This window comes from Medicago sativa, chromosome 5 (assembly GCF_051527215.1).
Source record: "Medicago sativa cultivar Bolivia chromosome 5, Bolivia_mono, whole genome shotgun sequence".
Lineage (NCBI taxonomy): Eukaryota > Viridiplantae > Streptophyta > Magnoliopsida > Fabales > Fabaceae > Medicago > Medicago sativa.
Window position 1 is genome coordinate 35657413 of NC_140753.1, and position 13900 is coordinate 35671312.

Below are 13900 nucleotides of genomic sequence, written 5' to 3' on the forward strand. Positions count from 1 at the left end.
GTTGGGTACAAACTGCTCTTTGGATCGAACTTGTCGTTTGTCCGGAATTATAGGTGTATAAGCAGGTACAAGCTGTTCTTTGGATCGAACTAGTCACTTGACCGATAACAAGACACAAATTGGAAGTCTGATTTAACAAGACACCAATTGCGGACAAATTGTCATTGACTTGATTTGAAGATAGACATGACCATTTTTGTTGGCCCAAGAGTAAATTGAGGGTTGATTAATATTGACAAAGACATTGGATTCAAAGTTTGAGATTGAAGGAGAGATTGAAAGTTGAGATTGATCAGAGACATAGACATAGACATTGAATTGAGAGTTGAAATTGATTTGAGTTGAATTGGAAATTGGAATTGAATTGAAATTGAAATTGGACTGAAATTGGAAATTGATCTGAAATTGAAATTGAGATTGAGTTGAAACTGAAATTGAGATTGGATTGAATTGAAATTGAGGTTTGAGAGTTGAGATTGCATCGAATTTGAGATTTGAAATGATTTGAAATTGAGATTGGAGAGTTGAGATTGCAACGAATCTGAGATTTGAAATTGAGACTGGATTGAAATTGGAGATTGAAATTGAACTGATTTAGAGATTGAGATTGAATTGAATTTGGAGATTGAGTTGAATTTGAAAGTGAAGATTGGAAATGCAACATGTATGTATGGTATAACAAGATTATTAAATGTATGAGCACATGAAATGCATGATTATGCATGTATGAATGCTTGAAATGCATGATTGGTTTGTAGTTTGACAGAGAAGTTTCACAAAGGCAGACAAAACATTGGAAGATTGGGCACGTAGTGGCTCGTGCTGCAATATATTCACAGGGGAAAAACCTCTTTGGAGAGACCGTCGTTGAGAGACGTATCGAAACCATGGCTGAGGGCAATAAAACTTGTAAGGAGGGACCTTTGGGAGATTCTTGGATACAGGTCGCCGTTGCTTAGGCGTGTCAGTGCTGGGTAAACATTGGATACTTGCATCTGTGGTCAATGCTTTTATATTCTTTCCATTTTCCATTTTTCAATCCCATTTTTGCTTGAACCGCCCTTTCAGGTTTTCGATTCACCGGGGAATAAGATTCTTTTCATTGCCCCATTTTTGCCTGAATTGCCTTTATAGGTTGTCAATTAGGGGGGTGCTCATTTTTGCCTAAGCCGCCCTTTCGGGTTTTCAACTTAGCGAGCTTTTCATTTGTATTTTTTCAATTTCATTCTGTTTTTTCATTCTTGTCATTGACCACAGATCATCCTAGGGAGTAACCTGCTTGTAACACGTATTGAAATAGACATTGACACTCGTTTATTCATGCATGTTTCATTGAAATGTACCCTATTGCTCAGGTTTGTTTTCAAAATAGACAGGAAAAGATGTTTCAATTTTCAAAAAATGTTTGTTTCAGACATTGACTTTATCAAGTAGAAAGAAAATATTTTGTATATAGCATTGAAAGTAGAAAGAAGAGTAGAGTTTCAAACAAAAGCACAGGCTCAAATTGATGTAGAAGAGTGAAAGTCAGCCAAAGGCATGACTTCACGGATTTACAAAGCTTGGAAAATGGTAATTTTATTGGTTGGTGATACATTGAACACGATGACCGCTACATTTCATAGAAATTTTGAATTCACAAGTACAGGAGCTTCTGATGAAAATAATCATTGACAGTTGCAGGTGCCCCAAGGGGTGATGGTGATTTGCCAGATATAGCTACTTGTCTTTTATTGTTAACCTCTTTTTTGCATGAACCGCCCTTTCGGGTTTTCGGCTCATCGAGGCGCTCATTCTTGCCTGAGTTGCATACAATCTCAGCGAGCTTCTTCATATTCGTTTTTTTTTTGTCCCTAACTTTTGCCTGGATCGCCCTTTCGGGTTTTCGATCCACCGGGAAGCGCATTTTTGCCTAGGCCGCCCTTTCGGGTTTTCGACCTACCACGCTGTTCTTTTCTTTTTAGACAAAGTATTTCTTGACTATATCGGCATTAACAGGATTTGGGAGTTCAACACCATCCATGTGTGTAAGAATCAAAGCACCACCAGAGAAAGCCTTCTTGACAACATAAGGACCTTCATAGTTAGGTGTCCACTTGCCCCTTGGGTCGGGTTGCTGACTTATCCTTCTTTTCAATACAAGTTCGCCTTCCTTGAATTCTCGAGGTCGAACTTTCTTGTCAAAAGCATTCTTCATTCGCACTTGATACAACTGTCCATGAGCCATAGCATCCATACGCTTCTCTTCAATCAGATTCAATTGATCATACCGACTTTGACACCATTCAGCCTCGATTAATTTGGCTTCCATGATTACTCGAAGAGATGGAATCTCCACTTCCAGAGGGAGAACTGCTTCCATACCATATACAAGAGAGAAAGGAGTTGCCCCGGTTGAACTGCGCACTGTAGTACGGTAACCATGCAAGGCAAAAGGTAGCATTTCATGCCAGTCTTTATAGGTAGTGACTATCCTCTGAACAATCTTCTTGATGTTCTTGTTAGCGGCCTCAACTGCACCATTCATCTGAGGTCTATAAGGAGAAGAGTTGTGATGTTCAATCTTGAATTCTTCACATAAAGCTTGCATCATGCTATTGTTCAGATTGGAACCATTGTCGGTGATGATCTTGTTGGGAACACCATACCGACAGATGATGTTATTCTTGATAAACTTGACAACCACTTGCTTGGTCACATTTGCGTAGGAAGCATCTTCAACCCACTTGGTGAAATAGTCAATTGCCACTAGAATGAAACGGTGTCCATTGGAAGCCTTTGGTTCAATTCTTCCGATCATGTCAATGCCCCACATAGAGAAAGGCCATGGGGAAGAGATAACATTGAGAGCGTGGGGGGGCACATGAATCTTGTCAGCATAAATTTGACACTTGTGGCATCTCTTAGCATGTTTGTGGCAGTCACGTTCCATGGTTATACAGTAATAGCCGGCTCTTAACAGTTTTCTTGACATGGTGCAACCCGAAGCATGGGTCCCAAAAGTACCGTCATGTACATCATGCATCAATTTCTCAGCTTCTTGTTTGTCAACACATCTCAACAAGACCATGTCATAGTTCCTTTTGTATAGGATTTCTCCGTCCAGGAGGAATTTGCTAGCCCATCTTCTCAAGGTCTTTTTATCCCTGTTGGAAGCACCAGGTGGACATTCATGATTCTGCAAAAATTGTTTGATGTTGTAATACCAAGGCTTTTTATCATACATATCTTCATCAGCACGATCTGGTACATTTTCAATAGTGAACACATGAGCGGGTCTATCAAGACATTGTACTTTGATTACGGGCACGTCATTCCAATGATTCACACGAAACATGGAAGACAGAGTAGCAAGAGCGTCAGCCATCTGGTTTTCATCCCGGGGGATGTGGTGCAGCTCAACCTTGGTAAAGTATGTCAACAGACGTCTTGCATAGTCACGGTAAGGGATCAGCTTCTCATGATGAGTCTCCCATTCACCCTTTATCTGATTAATAACAAGTGCAGAATCTTCATAGATATCAAGGTGCTTAATTCTCAGATTGATGGCTTCTTCAACACCCAAGATGCATGCTTCATATTCAGCTATGTTGTTTGTGCATTCAAAAGTTATTCGAGCGGTGAAAGGAATGTGGTGCCCTTGCGGAGTTACAATGATGGCCCCAATTCCTTTACCATAAGCGTTGACAGTACCATCAAACACCAATCCCCACTTGCTATTGGGGTCTGGTCCCTCATTGATCAGTGGCTCTTCACAGTCTTTTGCTTTCAGATACATAATCTCTTCATCAGGGAAATCAAATTTAATTGGCTGGTAATCATCAAGAGGTTGACAAGCAAGATGCTCAGCAAGGATGCTTCCTTTGATTGCTTTCTGAGCTTTGTACACAATATCATATTCAGACAACAACATTTGCCAACGTGCAATCTTTCCAGTAACAGCAGGCTTTTCAAAGATGTACTTGATTGGATCCATTCGGGATATCAACCAAGTCGTATGATTCACCATATAATGACGCAGGCGTTTGGCAGCCCAAGCTAAGGCACAACATGTCTTTTCGAGCATTGTATACCGGGTCTCACAGTCGGTGAACTTCTTGCTCAGATAGTAGATAGCATGCTCTTTCTTACCAGTCTCATCTTGTTGACCGAGAACACAACCCACTGAATCATCTAACACTGACAGATACATAATCAAAGGCCTTCCTTCCACTGGTGGGACAAGGATAGGTGGTTCTAACATGTATTCTTTAATGCTATCAAAAGCTTCCTGGCATTCATCATTCCATACAACAGGCTGATTCTTTCTGAGCAATTTGAAAATTGGTCCGCAAGTAGTAGTCATGTGAGATATGAATCTTGAAATATAATTCAGACGTCCGAGGAAACCTCTGACTTGCTTTTCAGTTTGAGGGGCTGGCATCTCTCTGATAGCTCGGACTTTGTCAGGATCAACTTCAATGCCTCTTTGACTGACAATGAAGCCTAGCAACTTTCCAGATCGTACACCGAATGTGCACTTGTTAGGATTCAACCGCAGCTTGTACTTTCTCAATCTCTCAAACATCTTTTTCAAATACACAACATGCTGCTCTTCATCGCTTGACTTCACAATCATATCATCAACATATACTTCAATCTCTTTGTGAATCATATCATGAAACAGAGTAGTCATACCCCTCTGATAAGTTGCACCAGCATTTATCAAGCCGAACGGCACCACTTTATAATAGAACATTCCCCACGGAGTGATGAAGGATGTCTTTTCTCTATCTTCTGGTGACATCCGTATCTGGTTATAGCCAGAGAAACCATCCATGAAGGAGAACACTTTGGATTGAGCAGTACTGTCAACAAGCACATCAATATGAGGCAATGGGAAGTTATCTTTTGGACTGGCTTTGTTCAGATCTCTGTAATCAACACATATTCGAACTTTCCCGTCTTTGTTTGGCACTGGTACAATGTTGGCAATCCACTCAGGATATTCAACTGTCATGAGGAAACCCGCATCAATTTGCTTTTGTACTTCAGCCTTGATCTTAAGAGCCATGTCTGGATGAGACCTTCTCAATTTCTGTTTGACAGGAAGACATTCAGGTCTTGTCGGTATCCGATGTTCCACAATCTTGGGATCTAGACCCGGCATATCTTCATAGGACCATGCAAAGACATCTGGATAATCATGGAGAAGCTGAGTGATCTTCTTTTTCACCTCTGGCTCGAGTGCAGCACCAATCTTGATCTCATGCTTGTCTTCTTCAGTACCCAGGTTGATGAGCTCAATCTCTTCCTGGTGAGGCTGAATGGCTCTTCTTTCTTGTTCAAGCAGTCGAGTGATCTCATACGGTATCTCTTCATCATCCTCCTCATCTTCAGCTTCATATACAGGGAATTCAAAATTTGGAGGAACCATAGGGTCACTGTGTTCAACGGGTTTATTATGGTTCAATCCGCATAATATGATTGGGATGATTTTAGAAAAAGTTTTTCATGCAGATTTTTGAAATTAATAAGAAAATACAGATGTTTTGGTTTTTTCTGGCATTACCATTATTTCCATGAAAAAGGCACTAAAAAGTAAAAAACAAAAAGTCGCGGAAAAGACGACAACTTTTATTGATAACGGCAATGCCGAAACAAACATGCCCTTATAATGATATCACTTTCGCCTTGGGCAGAGCGAAAGGATTGTTATTTTGAAAACAAAGAAAAACATGAGCAACAAGACACATTACATGGAAGCATGCATGACTAAAGGAACATCAATGGCCTCCCAATTTCCCACAGTGCCTCTTGGTACAACAAATGTAGGCACATAACTACTTGCAGCATCATCTTCAGCAATAGCATTGATAAACCCAGCACTGTAGAAAGTTCCTGTTGAAACGCCAGAGGTTGGGGAGAATCCAAGGCCCTCTTTACGCTTATTCTTCGAAATCTGAATCACTTTGCCCCAGCCGGTAAATTGCCCTTCTCGAACAGCTTTCTGGGCGTCTTTTAATGAAGCCATAGCAGTACTAGCTCTTCGGGGTTCTGCACCTTCAACAGTCAAGCCTTGAAATGACGTCCCTTCGGCGGACCCTGCTTCAACACAAGAGAAAGATGATACTTGGCTAACTAGATATGCTTCTTCACCATGCACAGTGACAATCTTACCGTTCTTCACAAACTTGAGCTTTTGATGCAAAGTAGAAGTTACTGCCCCAGCGTCGTGAATCCACGGTCTTCCGAGGAGACAGCTGTAAGAAGCATTGATATCCATAACCTGGAAAGTGATCTGAAATGTCTCAGGACCAATGGTGATTGGCAAGTCTACTTCCCCAAGAACATCTTTGCGAGATCCGTCGAAAGCCTTAACCAAATAGCTGCTTCCCCTCAGAGAGATTCCATGATGACTCAACTGTCTTAGTGTAGATTCAGGCATTACATTCAAGGATGATCCAGTGTCCACCAGCACATTGGATATCATGTCAGACTTGCAATGTACCGAGATATGCAGGGCCAAGTTGTGGTGTTTCCCTGCTTCGGGGAGTTCATCGTCACCAAACCCCAAGTTCTTGCAAGCGGTAATGTTACCCACTATTCCATCAAACTGATCCATAGAGACTTCATGATCAACATAAGCTTGTTCCAGTACCTTCATCAACACTTTCCTGTGAGCTTCTGAGCTCATGAGCAGAGACAGGATGGATATCTTTGACGGAGTTTACAGCAGCTGATCAACAATCTTATAGTCACTCTTTTTAATAAGCCTCAGAATTTCATCCAGATTAGACTCGTCAATAGATTGGCCTGTTGGGTCGGGGCTCTTGTCAATAGGAGGAGCGACTGGTGGAGTTATTGTGGCAATAGGTGTAACCACCTTCTTTTGGAACAAGGGTGGACGGACTTTTCCACTTCTCAGAGCTGTAATTTCACTAGCAATGTTATCAACTGTAGCTGGAGATACCAGAGGCACCTTCACTCCATTCTCAATCATGGTTGCATTGTACTTGTAAGGGATTGCCTTGGTAGAGGCATAGGATACAAAACCAGGTAACCTGATCACCAAAGGTTCAACATTCCTTGTCTTAGCTGTACTTTCAGCAGGAGAATCATGAAATACTGGCACAATCACACATACATCACTGGCAATCAAGTGTTTGTCATCCATCAGGCTTTGTATATCATCTTGCACCACACAACAGCCCATAGGATTTTGAAGACATTCTGAACAAGAAGCATGATCGTGATTGAACAAAGCAGCCTGACAAAGTTTGACATGTAGCGGTACCAAGGGAGTAATAACATTGCGGACATCCAACATGGGGTCCTCTTGAGGAACGGGAACTCTTTCGAAAGCCTCAATCATGTTAACAGCAGCATGGTTTGGAAGTGGATTGTCAAGAACATGAGGAACACTATTTTCAAAAGTCAACCGTCCTTTTTCTATCAGGTCTTTCACAATATATTTCAGAGCATAGCAACCTTCAACATCGTGGCCTTGAGCACCCTGATGGAATTCACATGCGAGATCCTGTCGGAACCTGGGAGGCAATGGATTAGGCGGAGGCTTGCCTGGTCTAGTGACACAGTGTCCCTTAGCAAGTAAATTTGGGAGCAGCTCAGCATACCGCATTGGTATTGGTGGAAAGTAAGCCTTGGGCCGAGGACGCTGTTGTTGCTGCTGTTGTTGTTGAGCAGGAGGCTGGTGTTGTACTTGTTGAGCAATGGCATTAACGGGCACTGGTGGTTGACCCGGTGGCAGAGGATATTGCTGATAGAATGGCGGGAAGAAAGGATGTTGAGAGTACTGCATATATTGATAGGGCAAAGGTAACTGAGTAGCATTAGCAGGCGTAGACTGATTACCAGATACCATCCCTACTTCAGATTCCTTCCGCTTATGGTGGCCATTACCATACTTCTTTGGTGCACTGGCCGAAGATTCACCTTTTTCAAGAACAATGATACCCTCTCTGACAGCCTCCTCTAGACGAGTTCCCATAGTGACCATGTCGGAGAAGTTGTTTGGAGCAGAGACTATCATTCTTTCCTTATATTCCTTCTTCAGAGTCTTCAGGAATGTCTGTGTTAATTCTTCCTCATCGAGTCGAGGAGAAACATGGGCAGCTGCCCCTCTCCATCTCTGGGCATATTCACGGAAGGTTTCATCTGACTTCTGAGACAAGGACTTAAGAGAGTCCCTATTTGGCTTCAGACGGGTATTGAACTCATAATGACTTTCAAAAGCAGTAGCCAGATCCTCAAAAGTATGGATGTTGTCTTTGCTCAAACCAGTGTACCAATCTGCCGCATCTTCTGCTAGGCTGTCTTGGAAGCAGTGTATCATCAGTGCATCATTATCTGCATAATTGGCCATCTTTCGGACGTACCGAATGACATGGCTATGTGGACAGGAAGATCCATTGTATTTGTCAAAGTCTGGCACCTTAAACTTCTTAGGAACCTCAAATCGGGATACCAAGCACAGATCACGAGCCTTAGCAGAGACATTGTTTCCACGGCTAGCTTTGACCTCACGGAGTTCTCCAGCCAACTCTCTCAACTGTCTTTTCATAGCTTCCATTGCGGGATCTTGTCCACGCGGAGTATCGACATCAATCACCTGTTGCACAGTGTGTACAATAGGGTCGGTAACAACAATAGTTACTTGAGGCATAGCAGTGGATAGGGGAATCTGTCCTTGACCAGCAAAACCAGAGACACCAGCAGCAGTATTAGGAGAATAGTATGCTGAGAGCCTATAAGGACGCCCATTAGGCATAACAAACCGAGCATCAGTAGCCACAGTAGATAGTGGGATAGATGGAATTGCTTCGGTAGAACCTGGGACAGATGTGGCTGGTTGTTCTTGTGCAGCCATCATGGTGGACATAGCGTCATGAGCCTTAGCCAAATCTTCTTTCATAGCAGCCAATTCGGCACGAAGCTGAGCATTTTCTTCTTCAAAGTTAGCCATAATCCTTCTCTTGTGAAATCTTGTTTGATGAACTCTATCTGGTTGGTAAACCTTGCGACGAGCCACTTTTCAGACTGCGGCGGACAAAAACCAGGAGGCAATGAGCACGAGAGAAGTCTTTTGTGACCAATGAATGCATATGATGCATGAAATGTGTTGATGCATATGTAAAAAGACTCTTTTTGATGTTAACGAAGGGTTTTAGACAAATTAGAAGTTTGTAAACATTACTAAACAATAATGGACATAAACGGGAAACAAACAATCAACATATAGTTTTACAAGACGATTCCCTTTGAAATGCTAAGCCAAGGGATAGACTTTGAAATGTAAAACAACGTAAACAATTGGAAATAACAACAGGAAAAAGAAATCCTCAAGCATAGGAAGTGGAAGCATCATCCTCAGACTCCGACTCATAACTGCAGTATCGTGCGTAGAAGTCACGGGCACCCCTAGCCCTCTTGGAGTCTCTCATAAGCAACCTATCTTTCTCTTCAATTTCTTTCCTAGCTTTAGCTAACTCTTTCGTCAGTGTCAAGACCTCATGAGTCTGCTGCTCATCCTTTCCATCCAAAGTCATGATCAAGTTCTCAGCCTCATAGTATCTAGCCCTCCACTGATGTTTCTCCCGACTCTCCATAGCTAGATGCTCCTGATACATCTCCTGGGTAGGTGGGAGTAGAGGCAAAGGCATATTAGGAACAGATGCAGACACATATCTCATAGAGGGGTAAGGCATACCAATCTCCTCAGCTTGGTTTATCACCCACTGTGTATAAGCCTCATGAGCAACACCGGACCTTACACCCATATGTGTTTTATCTTGGTTTTCGGGTGTCAAACATTGATTACGTTTGAACCTTTTTAACCGGTGATATCTTATTTTTTCTTGGGAAGGGAAAAAGTAAGCAAAACCCTTGAGAATCGAGGTCCGGGAGTTGTTTTCGCTACGGGAAGGTGTTAGGCACCCATAACGACTATAGTATCCTATAGGAACCGTCTTTAATTTCTACGCGCGCTTTATTTTTAAATGCTATTTGAAAAATGGTATTTAAGCCTAAGAGTTTCTAAGTGAAGAATTGGAGGGAAAAGAATGTGTTTGAATTTTTATTTTATTTGAATTGAAGGAATTTTGTTCCTTGCCTACGTACCCGTTTAAGGGATCAAATCCACCGTAGTTCTCTTCCAAAAATGTTTTTGTTTTTGTTGGTTGATTTTAAGTTTGAAAATTGGAATTTGAAGAATGAGAGAGAGAGGCCTCAAGGGCATGAGATTATGAAAAGAGTGAGGTGGAATTAGTCAATTGCAAAATGTGGTCTAAGTATGGTTAAAATTCATTAAAGTTTTGATTAAGAAAATGAAAGGAAAATTCAATGGGATTTTGATCCCAAGGTTTATTAAGAAAAATATTTGAGTGATGTTGTTTATTATTATTTTTTTGGGAAATTGATTTTTTCTAAGTGTAAATCCTAAGCATTCATCTAAACATACAATCCTAAACATACATCTAAACATGCATATTCTAACCATATACCTAAAGTGATGTGTGTGCATGTGTCGGTGCTTGTGTCGGTGTACACCATTAGAGTCCATTGTCCTTATTACATCATTGGCCTAGATACATTCTATGGTCTTGCAAGAATTTAAAGGCATAGGAAAAATATTACAAGATTCCTAAGTTTACATTCTACTTGCTTACAAGTGAAATATAGAAAGAAAAGAGAGAAATATGCAAGGTGAATATGCGAGATGCTATTGAAATGAGACATGAAACAAAAGGGGTTAGTGGCACAAATGAAATAGAAACTAGTACCAAAATGTATAGTGAAGCTATTGTGACTTGCAAGAGAAGTAAACCAATCAAACTTGATAAATAGTGCTAAAAGAGCTTGGAATTCAATGTAAAGCTTAGACAAAATCAAAGCCTAGGTTCTCATAATGTTGGAGGAGTTTTAGATGACTTATTTCAAGAGGGCCAACATGAGAATCTAGAGATTTAACTATGCCAAAAATTTACAAGATTTTCAAGCCTCATATGCCATTTTATTTTGCAAGAGATTTTTCCATTTTTCACAATATAAAGGATTCACAAGATTCACACAAACAAAACAGCAAGTATATACCAAAAATAAAGGACAAAATCATTCCAAAAAAATTACATGTTCAAGACTACAATTATGTGCCACAATCCTAGCTCAAAATCACATCACAATTTCTCAAAGAATATTAACAAAAAGTAAGCTACAAGTAAAAAAGGTTACATATGATCTTGAAGTGAACTTTAGCATGAACCCACATCTTAAACGATAGGTTTCAAGTGCCAAAATTACTACAAGAAAAAGTGCACCAACACCTAAGAGTCTTTAACGAAAATTTACCAAGAATTGAAGCATTTGGATTAACAAGTACAAAAATATTTTCCCTACACCTCTAATCAATATTCAACACAAAAAACAGCATCAAGATTCATCAAGAAAATTAACGGAAAATTATTTGGAATTTTTTAAAGGGTTTTTTGAGTGCACAGGGGCGTAAAAATCAGTTTGCGGTGTGGAAATAGCACAAAATTCACTAAAAACGAAAATTGCAAGCAGTCAAGGCCCAAGCCCAGTCCAAGGTGGAAAACGGGTCATCAGGAGATACAGGGACCGTTAGATCGATCCAATTGGATCAGATCCAAGATCCAACCATTATGAAGGCCTAGGGAGCATGGTATCATGGTGGACTAGCGCACATAGGATTAAATGGCATGGCAAGTAGCATTATAACAGAAGCTCACGTACAGGGAAATAAGCATAAACCAAAGAAACTTCTCTCTCTACTCTCACGTTTTGCTCTCCCTTCCTCATGAAACTTCATCTTCCTCACAAACCTCACCGAAAACTTCATAGAGTTCGCCGGAATCTTCAAAGGTTCGCCGGAAAATTCATAACTCCGGCGACACCTCTGGATTCCGGCGAGCTCCGATTTGAAAACTTTTTATACCAAAATATTCCTCTCTTCGTTCTTGTTTCAAATTCACATTTTGATTTCGAAAAACAACACTCAATAATTCTAGATCTACCAAAATCAGTCACGAAAATTTGCAATTCAAAAAGCCATGAGAGAAGACTTAACGAGTGTACCTTTGTTGATTTCGATTCACCTTCTCCTTGCTCCTTCTGGAAATTGAATTTGTTGTTGATGCTGGATTTTTGTGTTGAACCGTTCCTCCTTTCTACTTCTTTCTTGTTTCTTCACGATTTCAACTCGAATTTGGCGTTGTATGGAAGTGTTCATCCCAAACTATTATGCTGGAGCTTGCTGGCCGAAATCATGTTGTGGTTGTGTTGTATCCGTGAGTGAATTTGAGGCTAAGATTGGTGGATGAATCGGTGGTGGATTGATTGAAGGTGAAGGTTTGATTATGAATGATTCAAGCTTTTTGGTTATGGAGGTTATGGTGATGAATGTTTGTGTTGATTGAAGATTGGTGATGGAATGCCGATGATGATGATGATTGTTATGGTGATTTTGTGGTGGTTTTTGTGGTGGAGGAAAGTTGTTGTGGTGGTGAAAGAGTTAGTTAGGGTGGTTTGAGTGGTGGTTGAAAGTTGGTTGTGGTGGTGAAAGAAGAAAAAAGGGGCGGTTAGAGAGAAGAGGGAAAAAGAGAAAAATGATTTTATGAATTTGTGGATTTGTGAGAAAATAATTAGTTGAAAAATGATTAGTTGTTAACCTTGACCATGACTTTGACCTATTTATAGGTGATGTGGGAATGCTTGGACCAATGATGTGATGCCATGTGGCACTTGACTTGTAACAAACCTTGACTTTGACTCTAACAAACTTAAAAAGGATTAAAATGCAAATAACAAAAGTACGAGGACCAAAATGAAAATTAAACTAAAATTGAACTGAAAAAGTAAGTTGAAAATTAACGTAAAGCGAGACGATTAAAAGCAACAAAGCAGATTAAAATGAATCAGAGATTTTATGTGAAATGCCAAAATGCCCCTGGGGGCCAAAACGACTAAAAATGACTCAGATGCAATTTTAAAATGGATTTTTAACGGGGAATTAAAGCAAGAGCTTATACAAGCAAGTTAAAAGACTCAGAGACAATTTTTAGAATTTAAACAGGCCTTTAACACATGAAAAGACTAAAATGCCCCTAGGGGCTAAACTGACTCAAAATGACTTCAAATGCAATTTTAAAATGGACTTTTGACATAGAATTGAAATAAGGACTTATTCAAACCAGTTGAAAAGACTCAAACAATTTTTCAAAGATTGAAAGAAATTTTAATATAGGAAATGACTAAAATGCCCTTTTATGTGAATTTTGCAAATAATATTGAAATAAAATGCAGAGAAAAATGCAACTGATCAGAGACATATCAAATGACTTGAAATGCAAGAAAAGAAGAATTGAGCTAGTATTTTTAGGTCCAAAATTAGGGTATAACAATATGCTTCACCTCTTTCTTTCGGAGTTTGGACCAAGCTTCCATGAAATCCTCTTTTATTCCCGTGGGAGCATTGGAGTAGTGGAAGAAGTAGGGAGATGTAGCAAGATTGATGGGCTTTCCTTTCATCGGGAAACCAAATTGTCGCAAAGCGAGCTCCGGGTTATAGTTGATTCCACCCCGGGTACCAAGAAGAGGTACGTTAAGAAATTTCCAACCACCAAAGATAATTTCCTTGACTCTAGAAGCAGGAGTGAGCCAAACCACTTCATTAGGAGTGAGAGCCATAATCCTCTGTGAAATAGACCAACTCTCCGGATTGTCGTGGAAAGACTTCAGAAGGTGCGAAATAAACCACCTATAGAGGAGAGGCACACAACAAAGAATATATCCACGACCTTTGCCGGAACGATCGTGAATAGCATGGTATGTGTCAGCTAGCAGAGTAGGAACCGGATTCTTGGAATGGAAGATCATAATAGCA

General features: G+C 40.4%; 1 long non-coding RNA gene across 1 annotated transcript; it reads left to right on the top strand.

Annotated features, from left to right (window-relative positions):
• The first annotated feature begins 9986 nt into the window (after positions 1-9986).
• On the top strand, positions 9987-12842 carry LOC146922028 (uncharacterized). The gene is made up of 2 exons (XR_015012330.1): positions 9987-12360; positions 12437-12842. It is a non-coding gene; the product is annotated as an uncharacterized LOC146922028 (long non-coding RNA).
• Positions 12843-13900: the final 1058 nt, after the last annotated feature.